The following is a 26,527-nucleotide window of genomic DNA, read 5'->3' on the forward strand; positions in this document are numbered from 1 at the left end:
CTATTTTAAGCCCCAGAGTCACAAGAACACACCCGAAATAACTCGGTCCAGCAGGGGTCAAATGCGGAGCAGGGAGCTGCTGGCTTCAGAGAAAGCATGACCTCTAGCTCACTGGAGTCACTGGCTAAGTCAGTGCTGGGGGTTTTCTGGTTAATGTTACCCTTCAGCTGATGCTTCCCAGCTGACTTGGCTACATGCTCAGCTGCTCTTGGGGAAAAACATCTCTGGCTATGATGATGCCATAGCTTGTATTCCTGTCTTTGTAGCTGCTACCAGACTACAAAGACTACTGGCATCAAGAGGGTTTCTCTTTGCCCTCTCTATCACTCAGCTCATTGTAGCTGTGAGGTAAAAAATGCTTTAGGGTTGGAAAGATTACTCAGTAAGTGCTTGACCTGCAAACATGAAGACCTGAATTTCATCCCTAGAACACATGAAAAAATTTCCTATTTATATTTCTATAACTGTGATAAAACACTCTGACCTAAAGTGACTTAAGGAGGGAAAGGTTTTATTTGATTTATACTTTCAGGTCACAGTCCTTATTTGAGGGAAGTTGGAGCAGGAACTAAAGATGGAACTTGAATAAGAAACTGTGGTGGAATGGTGCTTACTGGCTCATTGGAAAGCTCATGTTTAGGTAGCGATTATTTGTGTAGTCCAGTACTACCTACCTAGGAAATTATGTCACCCACAGTGGGATAGGCCATCTAGCCTCAAATTAGCAATCAAGATAATCCCTCACAGACTTGCCTGATTTGGTCAATCCCTCAATTGACACTCCCTTGTCACGTATCTCTAAGCTGTGGCAAGTTGATGATTACAGCTAGAACAGTCAAGTATGGTGGCATATGCTGTTAAACCAAGCTTTTGGGAGGAAAAGACAAGTGGATTCCTGAGGCTCAGTCATCAGCCAACCTAGCTGAGTCAACAAGCCCCAGCTCAGTAGAGACCCGATCTCAAAAAAGAAGGTGAATGACTCTTACAAAATGACACCTGTAGTTGACCTCTGGCCTCTCTATGTGCTTATGGGTGAGTGTGCATGTGCACACACCTACACACAGAGAGAGAGACACAGACAGAGACAGAGAGATAGAGAGAGACACAGAGAGAGAGAGAGAGATAGAGGTGGGGGGGCAAACACCTTGAAACACAATGATTTGTAGCATCAATTATCTATTCTCTTTTACCTTCCTGAACTTGGCTCAAGGGCAGCTGACCTGGGGCTCAGCCTGGTTGATCTTGGTTCCAGGTTGTGCATTTATTTCTCCTGTTTGACTTAAATTTCAGCTCATTGAGTTAAGGTTGGTTCTCAACAGCCTGTGCTAACCGCAGCAGTGGGAATACAATAGCAAACATTTGATCACATCTGAATATGCAGAGCCTTTATTTGCAGAATTGTGATAAACTGTCACTGGCCAGAGAAGTTTATGGAGGGAGCTTGTCATCAGTGGGGCAGTAGGGTCACATCATGCACGTTATGGTAGAATGGAGGGAAGAGTTGGGATTATGCTTAAGCTGCATAGCACTAGCCACAGAAGCGGAGTGGAGGAAGAGGAGTGGTCAAGGTGACAATCTGCTTTCCTTTTTTGGAATAAACATAAACTATTCTTTGTGCCTTTATAGGATGGATTCCCACATCAGTCCATGGAATGAGCTATTTAGTGCTGTTGAATTCTTCAAATGGGCTTCTTAGAGTTTTATATTCTTCCATTCCGTTCCATTCCATTCCACTTCACTCCACTCCACTCCATCTATTCTTCTGTTCTGTTCTGTTCTGTTCTGTTCTGTTCTGTTCTGTTCTGTTCTGTTCTGTTCTGTTCTGTTCTGTTCTGTTGTTCTGTTTTCCGTTCTCTTCTGTTCTGTTTTATATTTGGGGAATCTGTAAGTAAAAACAGGACAAAATGGGCCCCTTTAAATAAAACAAAGCTTTTTATTTGTATACCTTCATCCCTGCATGTAGGAGTATTTCCAGTTTCAACAAGACCAAACAAATGAGTTTCTGTCATCTTCAAGAAGACAGCAGCAGATAAGACTAATGTAACTGTGTTTTGAGGCCATCACAATGTGTCTGTGGGCTTGCAAAAGGGCTAGGGGTGCCCTCATATAAAAATTTATGTATAAAAGCCATGCCACACTAGCTACGTAGTTGTTATATCACTTTAAGTAGCCTGCTGAGTCTTTGGATAGGGAGCACTCCCTCCAAGGCTACAACAATGGTGCATCAGCTTCTGCCTCCTAGCTTTCCCTACCATGGGCTTCTATAACTTATTCAGCGCATCATATGACTTTTTATGTTTTAAGTCAGCATCTAATATGTTACAGTCTGCACTATCTGGATAGACCCAATGGTTGGGGAAAAAGTCTTTGGGCTGAAGAGGTGTCTCAGCAGTAAAGAGCACATCCAGTTCCCACAACCAATACTGGGTGGCTCCACAGTGTCCTGCAAGTCCAGCTGCAGGGGATCTAATGGCCTCTTCTAGCATCTGTGAGCACCTGCTCACACATCACACACACACACACACACACACACACACACCACACACACACACACACACACAATTTTAAAATACTATTTAAAATTTTTAACGGGGGAAAATAAAGGCAAAAGAATCAGTGTTGGAATGATGCCACTTGAGAAAAGTTGGACAAGTCACATCTGCTTTGAAGGTAAGAAAGCTCATCAGCCAAAATGTGAATAGCCAAAAGATCCTGGAAATTGCTACCAAAAGCTGTGTATATTAAAGCTCCTCACCTGTTAGAATTCAAGAAGTTTCAGTTGTGCAAACTCTTTTCTCTGTATGTGTAAGTACCGAAAATAGATTATTATTTTTTAATTTTTTATTAGTTCTTTGTGAATTTTGTACAAGGTATTTTGGTCATGTTCAGTCTTCCCAGATCTAGCCCCCTTTCCTACTCACCCAACATTGTGGCCTATTTTCTTTTAACACATTTCAAGTCAAGTCCCTTTCATGTTGTCCATATATTCTTGGATGGGGGACCTTTCTTTGGATCCTGGACAACTTAATCGGGATATACTCTTAAAGAAAATTGACTACCATAGAGGGCCTCTGAAAGGCTCTGCCCTGCAGGGTATTGAGGCAGATGCTGAGACTCATAGCCAAACTTTGGGCAGAGTGCAGGGAATCTTATGAAAGAAGTGGGAAATAGTGAGAGGATCTTCACAAGGAGAGCAACAGATCCAAAAGTCTGGGCACAGGGGTCTTTTCTGAGACTGATACTCCAGCCAAGGACCACTCATGGAGATTGCCTGGAACCCCTGCACAGAGGTAGCCCATGGCAGTTCAGTGTCCAAGTGGGTTCCATAGTAATGGGGACAGGGACTGTCTCTGACAGGAACTGATTGGCCTGCTCTTTGATCACCTTCCCCTGAGGGGGGAGAGCATCCTTACCAAGCCACAGAGGAAGATAATGCAACCAGTCCTGATGAGACCTGATAGACTAGGATCAGAGGGAAGGGAAGGAGGACCTCCTTTATCAGTGGACTTGGGGAGAGGCACAGGTGGGGATTGGAAGGGGAGGAGGGAAGGAGGTACTCGGGGATACAAAGTGAATAAACTGTAATTAATAAAAATAAAAATAATAAAAAATTGACTGCCTATCTCCTAGCAGTTATTGATTGCCAATATTCCATTGGCTAGGGGTAGGACTTCAAGATCACCTTCTGTCTCCATGACAGAATTTGCTCTAGCAGAGGCCTGCATACATCTTTCACATGCTGTTGGGACCCAAGAAGGCATCTACACTCATGAGCATACAGGAATAGATTCCTAAGGTTGGGCTGGTCTCAAGCAAATACACACAGTACTAAAACATTAATTTCACAATGGATGTGGCTGCGCATGACTGTTGTCCAAGCTTTTAGGAAGCAGCAGCAGAAGGATTACAAATCTAAGGTCAACCTGGGCTCCATAGTGACAGTGAGGCTAGTCTGGGTTACATATGGAAATCCCAATCCCCACAAGAGCGAACACATTAACCCCAGCCTACTTTGTATCCCACATTGTAAAACTGCCCACAATGTGAGCATATTAGAGTATAGTACAGTACAGGACAGCACAGTACAGTACAGTGCAGTCTGATATAGTTGGGGCTGAGTTTAGCTCCCCCAGTTGGGCTCTGATCTATCCTGTTTGACAGCTCACATTCCTCACATTCCAGTGTTATACCTCAAGAGCCTCCTTTTGCAGTTTCCTCTCATGTTGCTCTCCATAGTCCTGTTACTTCCATTTAAAGGCCAGCTAATGGCAGCCTTGTGGGAGGTGGGGGTTATGGCCCAGCAGTTGTTTGCTGGTCAAGTAACAGCTGTGTGAGTGGAGAGCCTTTGCCTGCCTGCTGACCACCAGCACAGAAGCAGCAAGGCCTGATTGCCCATCCACATGAATGACAAATAAGAGAGTTCTTTCTATATTTGTGCATGAGTATGTGTGTGTGTATATGTCTTATGTAATAGAGTGATATTGTGTGTGTGTCATACTCTGTGCGTGTGTGTGCATGCGTGTATGTACTGACATGGGTGTGCCATAGAGAACGGCCTCAGAACGGTTCTTCATCTTCCACCTAATTTGAGACAGGGTTTCTTGTTCTCTGCTGCATAGTGTTTACTGGCTGGCACTTGAGCTTCCGGGAAGTCACTTGTCTCCACCTCCTATCTCTCTGTCAAAGTACAGGGATCACATATATGTGCTACCACACTCAGCTTTATGTGGATTTGGGGGATCCACGCTCAGTCACAGATGCTTGGGCAGCAAGCACTTTACTTACTGAGCTGTCTGTCTCCCCAGCCAATTAACTGTGAAGCTTTAGCTCAGTTAAAGACCTTGTTGCAGGCTCAAGGACCCTGAAGACACTGGATCGTGCTCGGTAAGATGTTCTGAAGCGTGATAACTGGTTAATTTAAGTCCTACCCAGGGTCTTAGGGAGTAATGCCACACATAAAGCACGGAGTATGTTGTGAGAGATGACTACAGTATGTCTCAGGTTGAAAGTGAGATTTGAAATTCAAATTTGCTTTGCTTTACTAACAGACACTAACAGCTCTGGCATTCAGGAACTTGTATGTTTATACTAGGGTGATAGCCGAAATGCTTGGAAAGTCAACATGACCTCAAATGTTGTCTTTCCTAATTGTTCCATGCTGGAAGGGATGTTTAATGTCCTAAAATACACGAACTGGATATCCTGGTCGTAATCTTTTTTTCAACATAAATGAGTGCTCCACACACCAACCTGTCCTCACCCAGCACACTTGGAGCAATGTGATTGATTGCTTCCTCACCGCATGGCGGGTATTACTGGCGAATGAACCAGGAGGAAGATTCTCCGAGACAGAGGCCCTGGCTCTCCATTTCTCTGTGCAGCTTCTCCTGTTGTGGTTTTTTTGGAAATAGGACTCCCACTGACATCAAAAAGAATCTTTCTCAAAGTGCCTGGGAACCGCAGGGCGGGCAGTGTGGTCTCCCGGCAGCAGACAATCAGTCCCAGATGCATTCATTGGCGATCAAATTGGGTTAAATAACCCCCTTCCAAGCTGGCCTGAAAAAAATTTGCCCAATACAAGGTCTTTCATGCATTAGACCTCGAACGAAGGGCAAACCTCAAAGCCTGGCCTAGTTCTAATTTTAGATAAGCAATTTTATCCGAGAGTGGAGCTGTGGAGCGAGGGCTGCTGGCGTTCCCTCTCTGAGTGCCCATGGAGGAGTATTAGGACTACATTTCTGTCTTGACAAGGTTTCCTTTTTCACCCTTCTCAAGTGTCATGTGGATATTTCACTTCGAAAAGAGCAAAGGAATAGGAGGCCCGCTTAAAATGTCAAGTCACATGACTGGCAGGTGCCTGAAGTGATCTTTGTAACTTCCCTTGCTCTTAATACCAACAACAGTACATGTGCTATGACAGCAGATTGGAACAGACTGTTTGATTTCTAGGAGCTGGCCCCTCGTGTATGTCATCATCTCATAGGGGACTCGTTCTATGGTGTCAGTTTATATGCTTAGGAGCTACAGAAGCAGAGATGGAGTGCAGTACCATTGGTATGTTTGTGACCAGTGTTAAATCTCTCTCTCTCTGTCTCTCTCTCTCTCTCTCTCACTCTGTGTGTGTGTAAGTTGGGGAATGTAAAATGTTATTCCTCAGGAGCTTGTGTTTTGAGACAGGGTCTCTCACTGGCTTTCAAACCAAGTAGACTAGGTTGGCTGGCTAATGAGCCACAGAGATCCCCCTATATCAGCCACAAAACACCTATGCTCTACCAGGCTTGTTAATTTTTTTTTAACACGGCTACAGGTAACCCTAGATTGTATCAAGTTGACACAAAACTAGCCAGCACACCTACCAATAGTACCATGGTCTGGCAAGAACCCATGAACATTTTTTTTTTTTTTGGCGGGGGGAGGGACACATCAAACACAGAACCTGATGCTTTTATAGAAATTGTTTTACTTTGTACCTTAGTTTCCATTAGTCATGTTGACAAATTGAATGAATGGAAGAATATCACACTGGTGCTTTAATTTGGATCTGAAATGACCTCCCCCAAACCCTCTGTGTTTATGGGTTGTTGTCAGGTGATAGTCCTGCTGGTAGGAGTGCTGGCTAGTTTTATGTCAACTTAATACAAGCTAGGGTCATTGGAGAGGAGGTACCTCAACTGGAAAAATGCCTCCATAATATATGGCTGTAGGCAAGCTTGTAGGGCATTTTCTTAATTAGTGATTAAAGGGGGATGGTCCAGCCCATTATGGGTGGGGCTACCCCTAGGCTGGATTCTTTTTTTTTTTTTTTTTTAAGCAGGCTGAGCAGACGACAAGGAGCAAGCCAGTAAGCAGCATCTCTCCAAGGCGGCTACTTCAGCTCCTGCCTCTGGTTCCTACCCTGCTTGAGTTCCAGTCCAGACTTCCTTTGATGATGAACTGTTTTATGAATTGTGAGTGAAAGAAAGCTTTTCCTCCCCAATCTGCTTTTGGTCACGATGTTTCATCACAGCAATAGAAACCGTGACTAAGACAGTAGGTGATGGAACCTTATTTAAGAACTGGGACACAGTGAGAAGTCAGATTTTTATGTGGGTGCCCATGAAGCTGGTGGTGGGACTCTACCACCTTTTCTCTCTATCATCGTCTCTCCTCCTCTCCTTTTTATTCCATCAGGTCATGAGCAGCCTCCTTTATAACTTAGTGCCCCCATATGGCATGCTGTGCTATCACAAGTCAAATCAACTAGACATTGATCAAGACCTCTGAAATCATGACACTTTTCCCTTTTTAAATTGATAGTCGAAGGTTTTTGTTTAGTGATGTAAAGCTGATTCATAAACACACACACACAAGCACACACAAAAACACATGCATACACACAGAGATACATATCTACGTGTGTAGATATGTATATGTAGACATGTGTATACACATCACACCTACACAGATGCACATAATGTATCCACATATATACCAACACATATATGGCACACCTAGAGAGACACACACACATACAATAAGGATGCTCATCTGAGTAAATATCAAGTATCCATGAGGATAGAATCATTCATTTATCTTGACTTATCAATGTCGTAAGGAAGGTATGATTGGCAATTGCCCATGAGTTTGCCTAAGTTAAACTTAGTAAGGCAAAAGTAATGTTGGAGATGCAAGTGCAATGTAACTTAGCACTCATTCTCTCCTGTCTCTCCCATGTTCCCCCAAACTCCTTCAAGTTTATGGCCCTTTTTTCTTTGAATATGTATGTATTTACATATATTCATAAATATATCAGTACAACCTGCTGAGTCCATTTAGTGTTGTTTGTGTGTGTATAACCACACAAAACAGGGCTACCCACTTGGTATGCATGACCATTTAGGGAGTATAGGATTACCACTTCCTCATCCATGCAGAAGGCTAATTGTCCCTCTCCCAGCAATCATTTGTTGCCTATAGCTTTTTTGGTCTAGGGATTGGGCCCTGTCAGATCCCTCCTTCCCATTAGCATATCTATTGTTGCCATCTTGTTTAGGTCTTCTTTGGGCAGCCATATTGTTGAGGTATCATGGGTGTGGTTTCTCTGTCTTTTCTCAGAGATGCAATCTTAAAGCAGACTTCTTGGTCCTCTAGCTCTTCCAATCTGCCCACCTGTCTCCCACTCAGGCTTCACTTCCTGGAGCATCAAATGCAGATGTCTTGTACATGTATCCATTGGAGCCATGCACTCCATGATCAGTTGATTTCTACATTTTGACAAGGTATGGTTTTCTATAATGGTCTTGACCATTGACTCATTTCTCCAGGACCCTGAGTCACAATTCTAGAGTGTACAATCCATCATGGTAGAGAGCAAATGGTAGTTGGAGAAGCTTGAGCTATGGAGGCAGGAGTTTGTGGTGAGGCTCATTCTTATTTCAATGGCTCAAGAGGCAGAGTGAACCTCTAACCTTATATTCAATCACCCAGGTCCCCAAACCTCTCAGAATAACAGCTCCAGCTGGAGACCAGGTGGTCAAAGGCAGGAGCCCATAAGTGGTATTTCATATTCAAATCATTATACCCAAGCTGGCTGAGAGACAGTAGAGTTATCTGTATCTTTCCCATTCCATTATTTCAGCCTTGTAATCTGAGTGTTTTAGGTCACTGTAACCATGGAAGATACATTTGTTTACATGAAGATTTTCTAGGACCATCCATGTGTTCCTGAGGCAGATCTCAGACTCATCTATCTTTCTTCTGACCCAAAGAGCGAGGCACAGAATTCTGATTGAATTGCCTGGTAATTTTGTCATGAACGGCACTGCTTTTTTTCCTCCCTTGCAGACATTACAGATGGTAACAAGGGAGTTATTTTCAATCAAGGCATGCTACAACGGCAAAAATTTCTCCTAACACTGTGATCCCTTCTTCTGAAATCCATTTCAGATTGGCGGATAAAATGTGATTATATTTACACTTTCCTGACACAATTCAGGCAGCAAAATAACAGCCTGCCGGAGACATTTTTCTTCTTCATATTTAGATATGTCAACGTTGCTGTGGGGGGGGCAGGGAGAAAGGGAAGGGAGAGGCAGCTGGGATTGGTGATACATTTTAGTTGGCTCACAAATAGAGATGTTCTGTGTGCTGCTGTCTATCTCTGTCTCAGAGTTTCTTGTATGCTGTGCTGAATGGCTTTTGTAACGGTGACACAGTACAGCAATCGATAGTGCTATGTGCAAATCCAATTTCTCATTTTTGCCATGTGACACAGCCCATAAATTATCTTAACATAAACCTTTAATTGGTTCATGCTCATTATGGGATAGACAAGATTTGACTCATCATTACCTGTATGAGTCATGGTGGCTGTTTGTATTGAAAATGGAAGTGTCACCATGGCAAGGATCAAATGGTGGAGTGGAGATAGTCACAGGGGTCTGATGTTGGAAAGAGAAAGAACTTGGGCTTGAGTGATAACTATGGTTCTGTTTCCCAAACTATAGTTATACTTTCCCTGGGAAGATGTGAAAAAAAAGAAAAAAAAAGTCTATTCTGCCCAAACAGAGCTATGAGGACAGATTAAATAAATGAATCCACCCAAATCTAGCTGAGAAGCAACGCATGTTCTGGAGTTACTTATGGGAGTATGGGGAGGGGTTTCTTACAGAAGCATGGCTGACCCAAAAGCAGTTGTACCACTGAAGAAACTGCTCCGCACATCATGGATAAGGACTCAGAAAAGAGTCCCGCCCCATGTAGGCAGCTCCACTGTAGACAGTACCTCGCCCCCCAGCAACTGTTCACTACTTTTATAAGCTTGGACTTGGGGCTGTAAATCTTGTAACTCTTTCAGCACCCTGATCCCTATTCATTAGCTTCTTGAGTCTCATAAGCCCCCCTCCTCCCTTCAGCTGAGATGGTTTCAGCTTGGAGGAATCAAGCACACCACAGCCTACCCCAAATCATCTGTGTGCTAGTACACAGTCCATCTCACATACTTCTTTGAGTCCGTATCCTCATTTGTAAAATGGGTGGGTGAGTTTAGGGCTAATCCAGATTCTTGTTGGGGAACGCTCTTCTTCCGCAAAGGGACTGGACCAAGTTTTCAAGTAGTCTCAGTGCACAATTAAACCACCACTCAGGAAAGGATATTTATTCTATTTCTGTCACACTAAAAAGAACAGGAATCAAAACTGTCTCTCTGGACTCCAGAGGAGAAAGGACCTCCTGTTTTTCAAGTCTCTCCTTGAGCTCTTGATATATAGTGAATATTGTTTGTAAGCCAGGAACAAATGACTTATTATCCCAGTTGCTGGGAGCAATGCCAACAGACAGTCTGTGTCAGCTTTCTATGCCTATCACAAAATAACTGAGATAGCTAATATAAAAGATAAAAGGTTTTCTTTGGCTCAGAGTTCCAGCCATTCTTTTTAGGCTGTTGGTGCAGGGGTTGCTGATGTCTAAGACAGGGACCTTTTGGTGCAGTGATCTGCTCACCTCATGGAGAAAAGCAGTAAAGGACTTGAGTTGTGTAACATCCTTCAAGGACACGATCCAAGAACCTTTTTATTATGCCCTACTTTCTAGAAGCCCTACAATTTCCCAATAGCAACACAACAAGGAACAAGTCTTTGATTTATGGGGAACATGAGGGATACCCAAGAGCCAAACTACTTGCTGAGCATGGTAGCACATGCCTGAATTTGAAGCCAGTCTGGCCTCTGTAGTAAGACTGTCTCAAAAGAAAAACATAAACTACAAACTAGTCAATTGAGGGACATCAGAGAGCCACCGTACCACAGAATATATAAGATACAAGCCACGGATGATGCATGAGAAGGTGTGAACTATGGGATTGTCTTGCTCTGACTTGGCACATCTCACAGGCTTCATCCTGTGTTGAGAATTCTCTATAGGTTGTGCTGAGACATTCATCAAATCTTTATCCCAGCCCCACTTCTCTTAGTGCAGGTTTGATGAGGACCCTTGCTGCTAATTTTTGAGCCTGCCTCTCAGGCATCTCAATTATCATCATGACAAAAGTCTCTTTCTTCTAGGTGAGGAAGTTTACTGTCTCTACTTCAGTCATACGGCAGAGAAGGCTGATGTGAGTTCAGAAGTAAACCCCAGAAAGAGGTTCATACTGAAATGGGCCTCTTCCTAGATGGGGTAGGTCTAATGATTAGATCTGAAACAGTACAGCTTTAATGCTTTAGTTTAAAATATTATCTAAATCCCTCATACCTCAATTACAATGTTAAAAAATTAAATTAAGGAAAAAAGGAGATGAACATTATTACAGACATTCAAGCTAAAAGCTTGTAGGGCTTTTTGAACAAAATACCACCATGTGCTTTAAAGGTGAGACAAGTATAATTAGCTGACTCTCGATACCTCTGTCCCCTTGAGCAGGACCCACTGATCCTCTTGTGATTGCCACACTCTTCTTAATAACTTTTCCTTTTTTTTTCAACCACTTCTTTATTTCAGACAGGGTCTCATGTAGTCCAGGCTGGCCTTGGATTTTCTGTGTAGCTAAGGATGACCCTAGAACTCTGACCCTCTAGCTTCTGCTTCCTGCCTGCTGGGATTCTTGTAGTCCAGTACACACCCAGTGCTGAAGAAATGTCATCGTGTTTCTAGAGCTTGCCTTATTTTGGTAGAATTAAGAGTTTATTCTTGGATGGAGTGGAGAAAGTCTGGGTTATTCAGGAGAGCAGGACAGAACGCATTCATGTCTAAAAGCGAATATTTTCTTAGAGTGGCAGGTGGCAGGCTTCATTCTTTTTCATTGCCTGTGTGGCCCTTTAGGGAATTGAATTTCAACATCTGTTCAGGAGCCTGCAGCCATCAGCCAACGTTTAGCTTCTGTTCATCATGCTACAAATACATGTAGTTGCCCCAAGATTAAGGAGAGGAAGCAGAAATAAAGGTAAAAAAAATGGGGGGGGGGAGAAGCATTCATTCCCAACATTATGACCCTTCAAATATACTGAGTTCTTTTTTTTTCCTCATTTTTATTGATGCTGGGATGGAAGCTAGAACTTTTCATATGTTAGGTAAATGTCTACTTCTCAACCATGGTCTCAGAACCTCAGTGGAAGATTCTAAGTAAATGTTTTACCACTGGAGGATTTTAGGCAGCTGCTCTACTGCAGAGCCATGTCTCCAGCCCCTTACTGGGGAATTCTAGACAGGCAGAGCCATGTCCCCAGCACATTAATGGGGGATTCTAGACAGGTGCTCTACTGCAAAACCATGTCCCCAGCCCCTCACTGGGGGATTCTAGGCAGGTGCTCTACCGCTGAGCATACCTCCAGCACCTCACTGGGGATTCTTAGGCAGGTGCGCTACTGTGGAGCCATTCTATTTTTATACTTTCCAATGGTTACATTATCTTTGGTGATGTTACAATCTATGCAACAGTCTTGAGTTTGCCAAGTGGATATAGTCTTGAATGTCTAGGGCTGTTGGCTATTGACCTCTTTTCTTTATGAAGTATCAGCCTCGGGTATTGTCCTGGTTTGCTTTCTATTGCCGTGATAAGGACTGTGACCAAAAGGAACGCAGATAGGAAAGGGTTTATTTGGGTTACACGTCACAGTTCATTTGTTGTGTGACACTATTCCTGGAGAGACATGAGCAAATATCTACTCACTCCTGTTATGAAAATGAAGAGACTGAAGTGCATATTGGGGTCACTTACAGGAATATGGGTAATTACAGGAGCAGAAACGACTCACACCCAGTTGTATCACCCAAGCCCACCCAAGCATTGGTGACAGTTCACAATCTGAAAACCTGGAATCCTGCCTACCCAGCCTGCAGGCAAATCCACAGGTCAAACAGCATCCTTTTCCAGGAGCTCAGTTGGCCTGAGCCTGTTCCAAAAAGTTGGCCTGGACTTTGTTTATTCTAAATAGTGTGGTTGGCCTCTGCTTCTTCCAGGTGGCTGGTCTGGTGTGACCCCAAGAGTGACTCTTCTTCATAGTCTTACTACTTATGTACTCTTGAGAAGGAAAGGACTGATGGATCCAGTCAGTTTTAAGGACTTTATAAAGGTAATTTGAGTTGTATGGTTCCTGTCTTAATAATGAGCTTCCATGAAGGGTGGAGTGTTTCACACGCCCCTTAAAAGATTCAGTTGATTCATCACTTTATAAACATAGTGTTGTGTAGGTTTAGAATTTTCACCAAACCTACTTTATTTAGGGCTCCAGAGGTAGGGAAAAAAGAAGGTTATTAGGTAAAGGGGGTTGTAGACAGTTTTAGAAGCAATTCTTTGGGATGGTTCTGCTCTTGTTTGTCCTAATACCAGCAGTCCAGTCCAAAGGCCAACACCAAACAGCAACAATAATTCAATAATCAGCACATTTCCAAAGATTGGGACAAATCAGCAAAAGCTGAAAGACTCAGTTGGATTGCCCTGAGGAGTTTTCTGGAACGATTCTCTCTGCAAAGTCAAGCGTCAAAGCACAGAGATGAGAAGAGCCATGTCGATCCAAAAAGTGATGTCTCACTCTCTGTGGGTTTCTACATATCTCCTTTCCTCGGAGCCCACCCACAGATGTTATCAGCTGGATAAAGTCAAGCCCCTTGCACAAGAGAGCTCCAAGCAAAATGTCAAATGCCCTCTTACAATCCAGCCTCCGGCAAAACACCATATGCCCTCTTACAAGACAGCTTCTAGCAAAACATCATATGACCCAACAGCGTCATCAAAAAACCAGAAACTTCCACTCCAGTATTGTTCTCCTATGTCTTAAGCAGTTTCTCTCTAAGATGGAAGGTTTTAATTTCAGATGAAACTGTTATTGAAGGAACTGAAACAGACCACGGAGCAACACAACTCACTGGCTTGCTTCCCATGGCTTGCACAGCCTGCTTGCTTATAAAACACAGGACCATCTTCCCAGGGGTGGCACTGCCCACGGTAGGCTCGACAATCATTAATAAAGAAAATGCTCTACAGATTGCCTGTAGGTAATCTGATGGAGGCATTTTCTCAATTGAGATTCCTCTTCCATGATAACTCTACCTTGTGTCAAGTTGACTATAATGATGATGACGATGATGAAGATGATGATAATAATAAACTGATTTAGTTTGAATTTCTATTGCTGTGAGGAAGTACTGTGACCGAAAAGCAAGTTGGGGAGGAAAACGTTTATCAGCTTATACTTTCATATCACTGCTCATCATCAAAGGAAATCAGGACAGGAACTCTCTAGCAGAGCACTGATGCAGAGGCCATGAAGGGATGCTGATTACTGGCTTGCTTCCCCTGGCTTACTCAGCCTGCCTTCCTATAGAACCCAGGACTACTAACCCAGGAATGGCACCACTCACCATGGGTTGGGCGCTCCCCCACTGATCACTAATTGAGAAAATGCCTTACAGTTGGATCTCATGGAGGCATTTTCTCAATGGAGGTTCCTTCCTCTCTGTGACTCTAGCTTGTGTTATGTTGACACACAAAACCAGCCAGTACAACTGAACCTTTGTCAATTTGACATACAAATACATCACTATTAAACCACAACCCTTTCTTCCTTATTCATCCTCAAGATCTCACATTAAAAACATAAATAAGTTAAAAGTCCCATAGTCTTTACAAGTTCAAACATATTAAAATTTCAATCTCTCAAAGTGCGAGGAATATTAAGAAAGAAGCGAGAAGTAGTAAGATCTGGAGAGGACAGGAGCTCCACAAGGAGAGCAACAGAACCAAAAAAATCTGGGCACAGGGTCTTTCCTGAGACTGATACTCTAACCAAGGACCATGCATGGAGATAACCTAGAACCCCTGCGCAGACGTAGTTCATGGCAGTTCAGTGTCCAAGTGGGTTCCACAGTAATGGGAACAGGGACTGTCTCTGACATGAACTGATTGGCCTGCTCTTTGATCACCTCCTCCTGAGGGGGGAGCAGTCTTACCAGGCCACAGAGGAAGACAATGCAGCCACTCCTGATGAGACCTAATAGACTAGGATTAGAAGTAAGGAAAAGAAGACCTCCCTTATCAGTGGACTTGGGGAAGGGCATGCGTGGAGAAGGGGGAGGAAGGGAAGAGTTAGGAGGGGAGAAGGGAGGGAGCTACAGAGAGGATACAAAGTCAATAAAGTGTAATTAATAAAAAATTAAAAAAAGAAAAAAATTCAACCTTTCTAAAATATTCAATCTCTCAAAAAATCCAAAATCTTTTAAAGAACTTTTGCTGAGGAAGCCTGTAAAAATCAAAATTAAATTAAATACATTTATTTATTTATTTATTTATTTATTTATTTATTTTTAGGGGAAAGAACCAAGACACAGTCACAATCTGAATCAAGGAAAACTAAATAACTCAGTGTCCAGTGTCTGGGATCCACACCCCATCTTCTGGCCTCCTCCAAAAGGTTTGGGTCACTTCTCCAGCTCTGCCCTCTGGAGCACACACTGCCTATCTTTTACATGCTGGCTAGCTCTGCTTCACTACTGGTACTGTTCTTGGTGGCTCTCTCTTGGTACTGGCCTCTTCAAAACTGGTGTCCCTTGCTACAACTGAGCTGCATTTTTGCCAGCAGGCTGTCATGCCAAGCCTCAACTTCTACGCATTAGCCCTTCAGTTCTAGGCCTTCAACTGGCACTGAGGCTGACCATCCCCAGTGGCCTCTCCTGGCCTCTCACAGTGACAATCCTCAGCTGCTCTCTATGACACCTTCATGCTTTCAAAACCAGTACCACCTGGGAAACTCCTACACATTACCAAGTCGGTCTGCCAATTCGAGGCACAGCCATGGCTGCCTTTGGAACACAGCTGCTCTGTGCTCTCAGGACACTCTTCCCAGAAACATTCCCACTGCATGCTGTTCTCTTCTTAATCATGGCTAATCTCTTAGCTCCACTTAACCAGCATCAATTGTCCCAATAACAAAAATGCTTTAGTAGTTCTAGTATCTTGTTGACCACAACAAATTCTTCGGTCCCAGATACTCAGAACCACAGAATCTTAAACCAAAATAGCAGACAACCTGGTAGAACCTTTAAACTTCCCTATGAAAATTCACAAGCCAGGCCTCCATCCTCTGCACTGCTCTCAATATTCCTATCTTTCAAGCTCCCACAGAACATTCCACAGAGCTCTTGACACTAAATGGCTTTTCTAGCCCAAAGTTTCAGAGTCCTTCCACAATCCTCCCCAAAACACATGGTCAGGTCTGCCCCATGGTCAGCAATGCCCCACTCCTGGTATCAATTTGTCTTAGTTGGGGTTTCTGTTGCTGTGATGAAACACCATGACCAAAAACAAGTTGGGGAGGAAACAGTTTATTTGGCTTACACTTCTATATTGCTGTTTGTCAGGACAAGAAATCAAGCAGGGCTGAAACCTGGAGGCGGACACTAATGTAGAGGCCATGGAGGGGTGTTACTTACTGGCTTGTTTCCCTTGGCTTGCTCAGCCTGCCTTCTTAGAGAACTCAGGACCACCAGCCCAGGGGTGGCCCCACCAGTTACTATAAGGCCTTAATAATCCCACCCATGCCCCTAAACAGTCTCTCAGATTAGACATTCCTGCCACACCCAAACTTGGCTATCTACATCCATACATGACCCTGCCCCTAAGATACCATGTTCCTATTATCTGCCTTCATAATTGCTTCATCCACGACTTGTCTTTCTTTTTTAATGTTCATGTTTATGCATGTACACCTGTGTGTGTGGTGTGTATAGGTATGCATGTGTGTGCACATGCATGTGTGTTTGTGTATAGGCCAGAGATCAACCTTAAGTATCTTTCTCAATTGCTATCCACCTTAGACTTTGAGATGTGATTTCCTTTTTTTCCTCATTTATTTATTTAATCACTGTTCCCAGCCCCCTCTCTTCTCTCCTCCCAGTCCCACCCTCCCACCCCCTTCTCCCATTTCCTCATTTCTTTCTTCTCAGAGGAGGGGAGGCCAACCCACCACGGGTACCAACCTACCCTAGCACCTCAAGTCCCAGCAGGACTAAAACACATTCTCTCCCACTGAGGCCAGACAAGACAGCCCAGCTGGAGAAAACGAATCCACATTCAGGGACAGAGACAGCTCCCGATCCCATTGTTAGGGGACCTACGTGATGACCAAGGCGCACATCTGCTACATATGTGTAGGGGTCTCATCTAGAAAATATCCTGAGTGATAGACCAGACCCAGAAAGACACACATGTTATGTGCCTATGAATAATAGCCTTAAAGTACAAGACAAACATGCTAAAATCCACAGATCCAAAGAAGCCAAGGAGGGACCAAGGGAGGATGCTTCTTACTCAGAAGGGAAAATAAAATAAATATTTGAAGTAGATGGAGGGAGGGAATTGGGTAGTGGGGGGAGGGAAATCAGCTGTGGGAAGAGCATGGTGGCTGGATGGGGGTGGATCAGGAGAGAAGATGAAAATTAGTGGGTGGGCATGTCTGGGACAGGGGAGGCTCCTGGGAGTCTATGGAGGTGACCTTAGCAGAGACATGATTTCTTACCAGACCTGGAGTTTCCTGAATTGGCTAGTCTGGCTGGCCAGCGAGCCCCAAGGATCCTTCTCTCTCACCCCTTGAATCCCGCCTCCTGCCCCCCACCAGCACTGGGATTACAGGTATGTACCACCGCTTGTGGTTTCTTAATATGAGCTCTGGTGTTTAAATTTGAATCCTCATGCTGTGTCTTCCCAGCTCGCTCAGTCTCTTGTTCTCCCTCCTCCCTTTCTTTCTCCTCCTCCCCTCTTTCTTCTCCACTTCCTCATCCTCTTCTTTTATGTGTGTGTGTGTGTGTGTGTGCGCGTGCGCGCGCGCGCCATGGCACGTGCATGCGCAAATCAAAGGTCAGCTTTGTGGAGCTGATTGTTTTCTTTTCCCTTGATACCCAGGATAGAACTCAGCTTCCTGGGTTGTGTCACAAGTGCCTTTACCTGCAGAGCCATCTGACTCATGCAAAGAGTGTGCCAGTGAGAGAGCCACATGACTGTAGGGGAGTGGGAGGCAGCAAGCCAGCTGTTGGGATCCGTGTGTGATTGTCTGAAGGAAATGTAAGATTTCAGAGGTGTGAAGGAAAATCGTGTCCATGCGGGATGCTTACAATAATAGATTTACAGCACCTCTATTCAGCGCCACTCTCCCTGCTTATTAGATCTGTAAATTGTTACTTAAAGGTAAAATTTTCAGATTGATTTAGTTTACACATTCCCTCTGAGAATCACATACATTCCCAGCAGCCACGGAGCAGTCGGTATGGCCTGAGTAAATTAAACTTGTTTAAAACCATAAGTAAATACACAGGTCTCTAGCCACTCGTGAACAAGTCAAACCCGAGAGAAGCCATGGAGATACATTGCTAGCATGCATCAAGGAATATCCTTGTAAGGACAGGGTGCAGAGCAACCAGGGTATGTCTGGGAGATGATGAGTTTACTGCCTGCCACAGGTGCAGGGCATGGCACAGGGGGGAGGGGAGAGGAGTGTTGGAATACACTGCTCAGGCTCATTTGTGTGAATTTATGTGTACAGTTGATCATGGATATGATTGATACTATAGAAGTACAAATAACAAGTAATTAAGCCTGTGGTTGACTGATTTTGTAATCTTTACAATAATGAGAGAGAGAAAGAGAGAGACAGAGAGAGAGGAGAGACAGAAAAAAGGAAGGAAGGAAGGAAGAAAGAAAGGAAGGAAGTAAGGAAGGAAGGAAGGAGGTTGTGCTATCTGGCTAGCATCTAGGGAAAATGATATTGCTGACTTGATAGTATCTAGACTCTCCACAGAAATAAATCACTGAACATGTGTATGACTAGGTAAATTGAAGTAGGAAGAGTCACCCCTAATTGTGGGTGTTACATTCCCTTGGTTGAGACCTGAGAATGAATAAAAGAGAAAGAGCTGGTGAGATGGCTCAGCAACATCTGCCACCAAACCTGGCATCTGATTTAGGGGTTTCAGATGGCATGAGAGGACAAATTCCTGCTATATGGCTTCCTCGGACCTCCACATGTATTTTTTGGCATGCTTTCCCCACACCACCCCCAACCCAGAAAATAAATGTAATAAGACATTTGTTTAAGGAGAAAGGAGATGAGCATTAGCATTAATTGCTCTCTCTCCTGTCTCTGTCTCTCATTTCTGTGCCTCTCCATTGTGGATACAACGTGAGCAGCTGTTTCATGCTCCTGAAGCCCATGCTTTCCACACCATAGTAGACTGTATCTTTTCAAATGGTGAGCCAAAATCAACCTTTTCTTACTTACATTGTTTTTTTTTTTCTTATTTTTTGTCACAGCAGTGAAAAAAGTTAATCAATATAGAGACAGTAGGCAACTTCTGATGCCTGTCATGCCGCTTTGACTCCAAGTCCTTGTTAAACTACATATGCATTCCTGGATACACTAATTCGTCTTCTCTGCCTCCAACTTTCATCCTCTAAAATGGAGGCAGTTATATAACGAGAGTTTGACATAAAGATATTTATGAAAGCCTCTCATACCCCCAGGACAATGGCAGTAATCAATAGGCAATGAGCCAATACTGGGCACATTTATAAGATATAAATTACTATATTGGTTTTCGAAAATAAAAGAAAAAATATTCCTACTCATTGAAATACTATTTAATGAATAGTATACATGTATACATATATGTATGTATCTATCTCTCTCTCTCTCCATCTAGTATATATAAAAGATGAAAACAGGAATGTAAAATGACAAAGTGAAAAGAGGAGCCAGGTATGAATCTGGACACTTGCCTAGAATGCACAAAGCTCTAGGTTTAATTCTCTAGTATAGGAAAAATTTAAAAAAAGTAGTGATACTGTTTATCAGTTAAAACCATGCACTGTTCTTGCAGAGGACCCAGTTCAGGCAAGTCACGACCATCTGTAACTCCATCTCCAGAGAATTAGATACCCTCTTCTGCCTCCTCTGCAGATATTTGCACTCACATGTGCACACTCATAGACAATCAGATATGCAACGAATAATGAAAAACAATACAAAACGTAGCCTTCAAAAGTGAAAATGCATAGTAAGTGTGGGCCATTCATGAAAACATTTAGTGTTCCCTCATACTAAGCCAAAGGATCTGGAGTGGATTGCTTTCTTAATATGTGTTTAATTAATCCATTAGTTACTTGACATAAGGACTAAACTGAATGGTAGTTAATTAAAGCAAAGGGCAGACTGACAAGAAATATTAAAATGTTTGAATGTAAGAAAGTGGAAGAAACCTGAATGCTTAACATATTAGTGAGATTTAGATTAATGGGTTGAGGGAGAATATTTCTTGATTTTCCTACATAAGCTTATTTAATGTACATATGGATATATGCTTACACACAAACTTCTAATAGTTCTGTCTCTCTAGACAACTCTGACAGGTGCATTGGGATCCTCTCTTTATGTTTAAAATCGTATGCCATTCAAGATTCTAGCAGGCTATTTAAGCATTTAACTATTGCTCAAAGCTAATTTTAATATTCAAATAATTTGAAATGTATCCATTCAAAGACCTGTATATAGATACTTACAGGATTAAATTCATAATTGCCTAAAAGCATAAGGAATCAAGTACCCCTCTATTAGTAAGTCAATTAAATTTTGGCAGGGTACACTCTCCAAATAAAACAGATTAAACATGAAAAGGAAAAGGCTTTCAATCCACAAAAAGGTACTTAGGAATCCTAAGTGCATGTTGCTAAGTGAGTAAAATCCCACCTGGAAAGAATGTATGCCATAAGACTCCATTGTTCTATATAGATTGTTCTAGAAGAAGGTCAATATTACAGCAATTGCATACAGACCAGTGGTTGCTATGTACTTGGGGGATTACAGTGTCTTGTCTTCTTCTTCTTCTTCTTCTTCTTCTTCTTCTTCTTCTTCTTCTTCTTCTTCTTCTTCTTCTTCTTCTTCTCTTTCTTCTATATATCATACTGTGAAGTGAGCAGATATGCTTCTCTGTTAACTCCTATCATGATGTTCTGCCTTCAAACACCAGATGTCCAAAAAGTAATAGGTCAGTTGTTCTTGGACTGATGTCTTCAAACTGTAAGCCAACATAAACCTCTTTTCTTTATAAATTGATAATTTGGGGGATTTCTCATAGTGATAATAGCTGACTAGCACAGTGGTCTTTGCTTTCTTTTCCTTTCCTTTTCCTTTTTGGTGTGTGTGTTTGTATGTGTGTGTTGTGCATGTGTGTGCATATATGTTTATGGAGGCCTTAATGTCATGTGTCTTCGTTAATCGTATATCCACCTCATTTTGGGGTCAGCATCCCTCACTGATCCTTGAGGTCCGGAGCTCATTGATTTGCTGGTTAGAGTAAACCCCACCACTCCTTTCTGTCTTTGCCTCCCTAACTCTGTGATTTCAAGCACATGGCACCATGCCTGCCTTTTTATGTGGATTCTGGTGAGTTTGAACTCAGTTCCTCATGTTTGTGCACCAAGCAGTTTACCCATTGAGCCATTTCTCTAGCCTCCACCACTTTTCATTATCAAAATAGAAAGAATTGGGGGAGGGTAGTAAGAAAGAGGAAGTGAGAAGGGGAAAAAGGCAATGACTTCCACAAATGTCTTCCTCAAAGTCTCATGGTTCAAAGTCTTTCTCCTTAGATGATGACATTATTGAAAAATGATTGGATTTTGAGAACATTAACTTTGGTTATTGGTGAAGTCATAGCTGAATGAGCTACAAGGATGGGAGACCTGATGACCTTTTCAGAGAAAGTAGGTCTTTCAGGGCATGTCTTTGGAAGGTAGATCTTGTCCTCAGTCAATGTCATTGTGTTTCTCTCTGTGTGTTTCCCTCTCTGTCTCTCTGTCTCTGTCTCTATATATATTCATAAGGTGAGTAGCTTCCTCCAGTGTCCATATTTGTTTGTTGTTGTTTTTTCAGTCTTATCACAAGCCCATGGCAGTGGAATCTTGAATCAGTGTAAACCTTTCCTTCTTTAAGTCTTTTACCTCAGGGATTTTGCCACAGTGATGAAAGCTGACTAATACACACAGGCAGGGCAAATATTCCCTAACTGCTCTCATCTACCTAAACCCTGTGTCATCAAAGAGGTGGCTTCTCTAATTAATTCAACTTTGGGGTTCCTGCCAGTCTCTAGAACGGGGTGCATGAATGCTCTTTGAGCAACCCTGGAATTGGGGTCAGAAGGGAAGCCAACATGAATAGAAGGCTGACAGCAGAGTGACAGGCTAACATTTAACTCTTATTCCCTCTGCTAGCTGATGAAACACACAGTTAATTCCAGAAACCCGGCTGCTGGGGCGGCAGCTGAGGGAAATCAAAGGCTCAGCAGGTTCCCATAATTCATACTCATTTTGTGTAGCCAGAGTGGATGATGGGATGGCAGGGTATAAAAACGTCCCCAGCTCTTGTGAGCACACTGCTGCGTTGAGGCTCATTCCACTGCTCTTTCTCCATCTGCATGTATGCCCAGGGCCAGCCAAAATCTGGATTCGTGCAGGGAAAGTAAATGGAAATGCCCACTCTTCACTTGCTCAGGCTGCTGAGGCAGCTGGCACAGACAAGTGACCCAGTTCTACCATCTAATCGGTATTGTCTGCACTTCGGGGGCATCCTTCTCCAAGGGACGCTCATTGTGATCCATTCTATTTACCCACAAATGCCGGAATTTACTTCCAAGGAGCTACACACGATAACACTCTCCTTGTGTCAAAGACTTTTATTTGAGATGAAAGACCCAACAGTGCCTGGCTTGTCTGATTAGAGCTGTAAGTTCTGTGATTATCCTCAGAATACAGACAGGGCTTCAATTGCAGCTTTGTTCTTTCCCTCCCCTCACGGCTGGTAAGCTGAGAGCTGAGCCTATTCCCCGAGACAGCCTTGTTCCAGCTAGCTGCTCAATTGCTCAGTGTCACGCAGGTTCAGATATACACATTTTTCTCTCTCTCTTTCTCTGTCTCTGTCTCTGTGTGTGTTGCATGTATGTATACATACATATATGTAGATGGATAGATGGATGGATAGATAAGCAGATAAATTTAGTGTTGGTTACTTTTCTCACTATAGGGTCTGATGTATCAGCCATCTGTGAGAAGTGCTATTTTCCTTAATCTTTTTGGGTAGAGTGTAAAGGGTCCTTAGAACTATGATTATCAAACTGAATGTAGAGTACCTCCTCAACTTCTTCCTAGAAGGATCATGTCAGAGCGATATTCGACGTGAACTGGGGAAATGGCTCAGTCACTGTAGTGCTTACTGTATAAATAGGAAGACCTGAATTTGATTCTTGGAGCCTATGTAAAGAAGACAGACATAGTGGCATGTGCTTGCCATTCCAGTGCTGGAGAGGAAGAGTCACATAGATCTCTGAGGCTCACTAGCTAGCAACCTGGGGCAAGTGCCAGGCACAGCGGGAGGCCCTATCAACAACAACAACAAATGGGTGACTGAAGAATTATCCACAAGGTTGTCTTCTGGCCTTCTTCACATACACACACATCAGCACACGTATATGCGTGTACCGATCTACAGATGCCTGCACATAGCCCCTCCCCAGCATTAGTGATGAAATACAGTGACAGAAGCAATGGCCACGATTAGGGAGAATACAGCAGCAGAAGCAGGAATCTAGCTGATCAGGTTCATTTACACACAGGAAGAGGAAAGAGGGGGGTGGAGGCAGAGAGAGAGAAAAAGACAGACAGAGCATACAGGAGCACACACAGGAAGTGGAGTGAGACTATAAACTTTTAAACCCTATCTCCAGTGAAGTATTTTCTCCAGCAAGGCTTCACCTCCTAAAGGCTTCATAACTTTCTCAAACACCTTTTTGGGGATCAGTGTTCAAATATGTGAGCCTATGGGGGACATTTGTCATGCAAACAGCCACACAAAGATACTAGATATGACACCTAGACTTGAAATGAAGGTTGGTTATGAGCCAGGAAGAGCCATCTTCAGGTTGTCTATCTTATTGTTCATCTTGGAATTTCTTCCTAGGGTGGTCAGTCCAGATGCTTAAAATGAACGACTGTGAGATACTGAGGAAAGAAACCACGTGAGGGCCAGTCACATGGCTCAGTGCGTAAGAGTGTCTACTGTACAAGTGCAAAGACCTGAGTTCGATCCCCAGCACCCACACAAAATGATGGATGTGCTCACATGTATACCTACAACCCTGTGCCCTGGGAGTTAGGGTGGTGAAGAGACAGCAAAATTGCAGGGTCTTGTAGGCTGCTGGCCTAGCTAGTTTCAGATTTCAGTGAGAGAGAGACACTGTCTCAAGAGAATGAGGTGGACAGAGATAGAGCAGGACATCTGGTGTCCTCTTTTGGGCTTCAGACTCAGGACAGTAGCTGAGGTAACTTTTGAACCATAGTGGATCTTGGTCCCTACCTGCTTCAGGGCTTGGTTGGTGCAACCTGACCTCTACCTGAACTCTCCAGCCCAGGGTAGGGCTCTCCCTTTTCCAGAGGCTCCTTCCACCCCTCTTTCTTAATTTCTTCTCTCTTTCTCTCCCTCTCCTCTTCTTCTCCACCCTTTCCTTCCCCCCTTTTTCTCCCCCTCACTCTCTCTCCATCTCCTTCTCTCTCCCTTTCTGCAATGCACTTTTCTGTCGACCCCTGCAGGGCGACTTCTCTGGCCCCAGATCTTTGGGACCAGTGAATCCACAGAGAGCTGCTTCAGTAAACCTACACGAATATACTTTAACTTGTCTTGAATTAGCTCATTTCTCCTCAGAAAGATAATCTGTCATCCTCCTCTGGGATGTATCCATCTGCACACACACTCGTGGACACATGCTATATATATCCACAGCCAACCCCTCAAAAAAAGAAGCTGTTTGAGAAGAGCCACCCAGTGAAAGAAATAAGCACAATAGCTCCCCAAAGGACCACCCCGTCACCCAGGGAGTGCTGTGTGGGGTCTGGAGATCACACTAACCCAGTGTGAATGATTGACAAGGAGGACTACAAAAAGCAAGTAGAAGTCATATTACCTGAGCATCTTTTGTGGCAGCCAGCCCCAGTGTAACCATCCATTGTCTGGAATGGGGGAGGAGGGAAAGGGCACAGTGGCCATTCCCAGACACTAGAACAGATAAAGAAGCAGGAGTGGCTGTGGGGAGGAGGTGGGGTCGAGCCCAGTGAGGGCGGCTGCGGTTGGAAATCTTCAGTGACCTCTGAGATGGACTGTGATGTACTCCATGGAGATAACAGCAGATGGAAGTCAGGGGAAGTTTGGGAGATCAGAGACTTCTTCTCTATCTGATTATAACCTACGCAACCTTTAAAACCTATTTTCAAGGATACTTCCCAAAAGGTTCTGTTTTTAGAAGTGGGTCATCCTCCCCCCAACTCCCCAAGCTCCCAGAGCTCTTAACCTTATTGCACTTATTATCTTCTGTGTTATACTTTAGTTGCCTGCGGTCCGTTCAACTCAATTAGTTTTTTCTAGATCACCATTGCTGGAGGTCCCATCCCTCTCCTCTTGATATTTTCCATCTTCTGGAACCTATAGTCATTGATGGAAGAGACCCTGTCTCTGAATCTGTCCTATAATACAACCAGAATTGTTGTTCAATTATTAACACATATGTGTTCAAGCTTGTGTGTGTGTGAATTAGGAAAGTTGAGAACCACTGAACTAGAGTGACTGCCCACAGAGCCTTTGGATCTAATCTCCTTCACCTCTCCAGCGTTGGAATTATAAACATGAATTGGCACACCCAGGTGTTTCATATGGGTTCTGGGGGAATTGAACCCTGATACTCATATTTGCCTGTCAGGAACTTTATAGGTTGAGCTATCTCTCCAGCTCTGATTTCATCTCTTAAAAGAAAGGATGGCTGCCTAATGATGGAGGCAAGGTGTGTGTGTGTGGGGGGTACTATCCCCTGAGAGGGAAAAATCATCGTGGTTTTGAATTTCAACACAGTCAGATTCTACCAGGAATGGTCAAGCCTTGCTCATAATGTGTGAGCAAATACTGGAGGGAGGGAAATGGTCAGTGGATTTGAATCATTCCATCTTTAGGAAATGCCCTTGACAGGGTTGGTATCCTCTGTTGTGCTGTCTTTTTCATTCACCTGCATTGCTAAGAGTCAGAAGACAGAAGATAAGACAAGAGGCAGGGGGCCCAGCTGAGGCTCCTGGGTGAAGGGGAGGGGACTGGCTTCTGGGGGGAGGAAACAGCACCTCCTGGACTAATTAAACCCTTTGGTGGCTGGCCGCCTCTAGCCTCAGTGTATTAGCATTGCTGAATCAGCTCCCCTCCAAGGCCAAGCTGCGCTCTCTTTTTCCTGCTTGATTTGCCTAATGGAAGCTGACAGTGAAGTTCAACCCTGATTGTCAGATTTCAGTAGGAACCTCAAGGGGGGTGGGGGGAGCAGACATTTGAAGAATAAAAATAGCTCACATAATGAGATCCTTTATTTAGCTGAACCATTTCTTTAGTGACTCACCTCTCTCTCTCACACACACAAACACACACACACAAGTTGAGCACACAACATCTAATTTTCTAGTCCTTGACAATGTCCTGTGAAAAAGGTGGGAAGTCAT

At 43.6% G+C, this 26,527-nt stretch overlaps 1 long non-coding RNA gene across 1 annotated transcript; it reads right to left on the bottom strand.

Moving 5' to 3' along the window:
- Window positions 1–1,236: 1,236 nt before the first annotated feature.
- Window positions 1,237–25,163, bottom strand: LOC132653500 (uncharacterized). Its single transcript, XR_009591230.1, has 3 exons — window positions 24,964–25,163; window positions 20,789–20,917; window positions 1,237–1,882 (listed from the first exon to the last, which is right to left on the bottom strand). It is a non-coding gene; the product is annotated as an uncharacterized LOC132653500 (long non-coding RNA).
- Between the last annotated feature and the right edge of the window lie 1,364 nt (window positions 25,164–26,527).

Source organism: Meriones unguiculatus, chromosome 4 (genome assembly GCF_030254825.1).
Source record: "Meriones unguiculatus strain TT.TT164.6M chromosome 4, Bangor_MerUng_6.1, whole genome shotgun sequence".
Taxonomy (NCBI): domain Eukaryota; kingdom Metazoa; phylum Chordata; class Mammalia; order Rodentia; family Muridae; genus Meriones; species Meriones unguiculatus.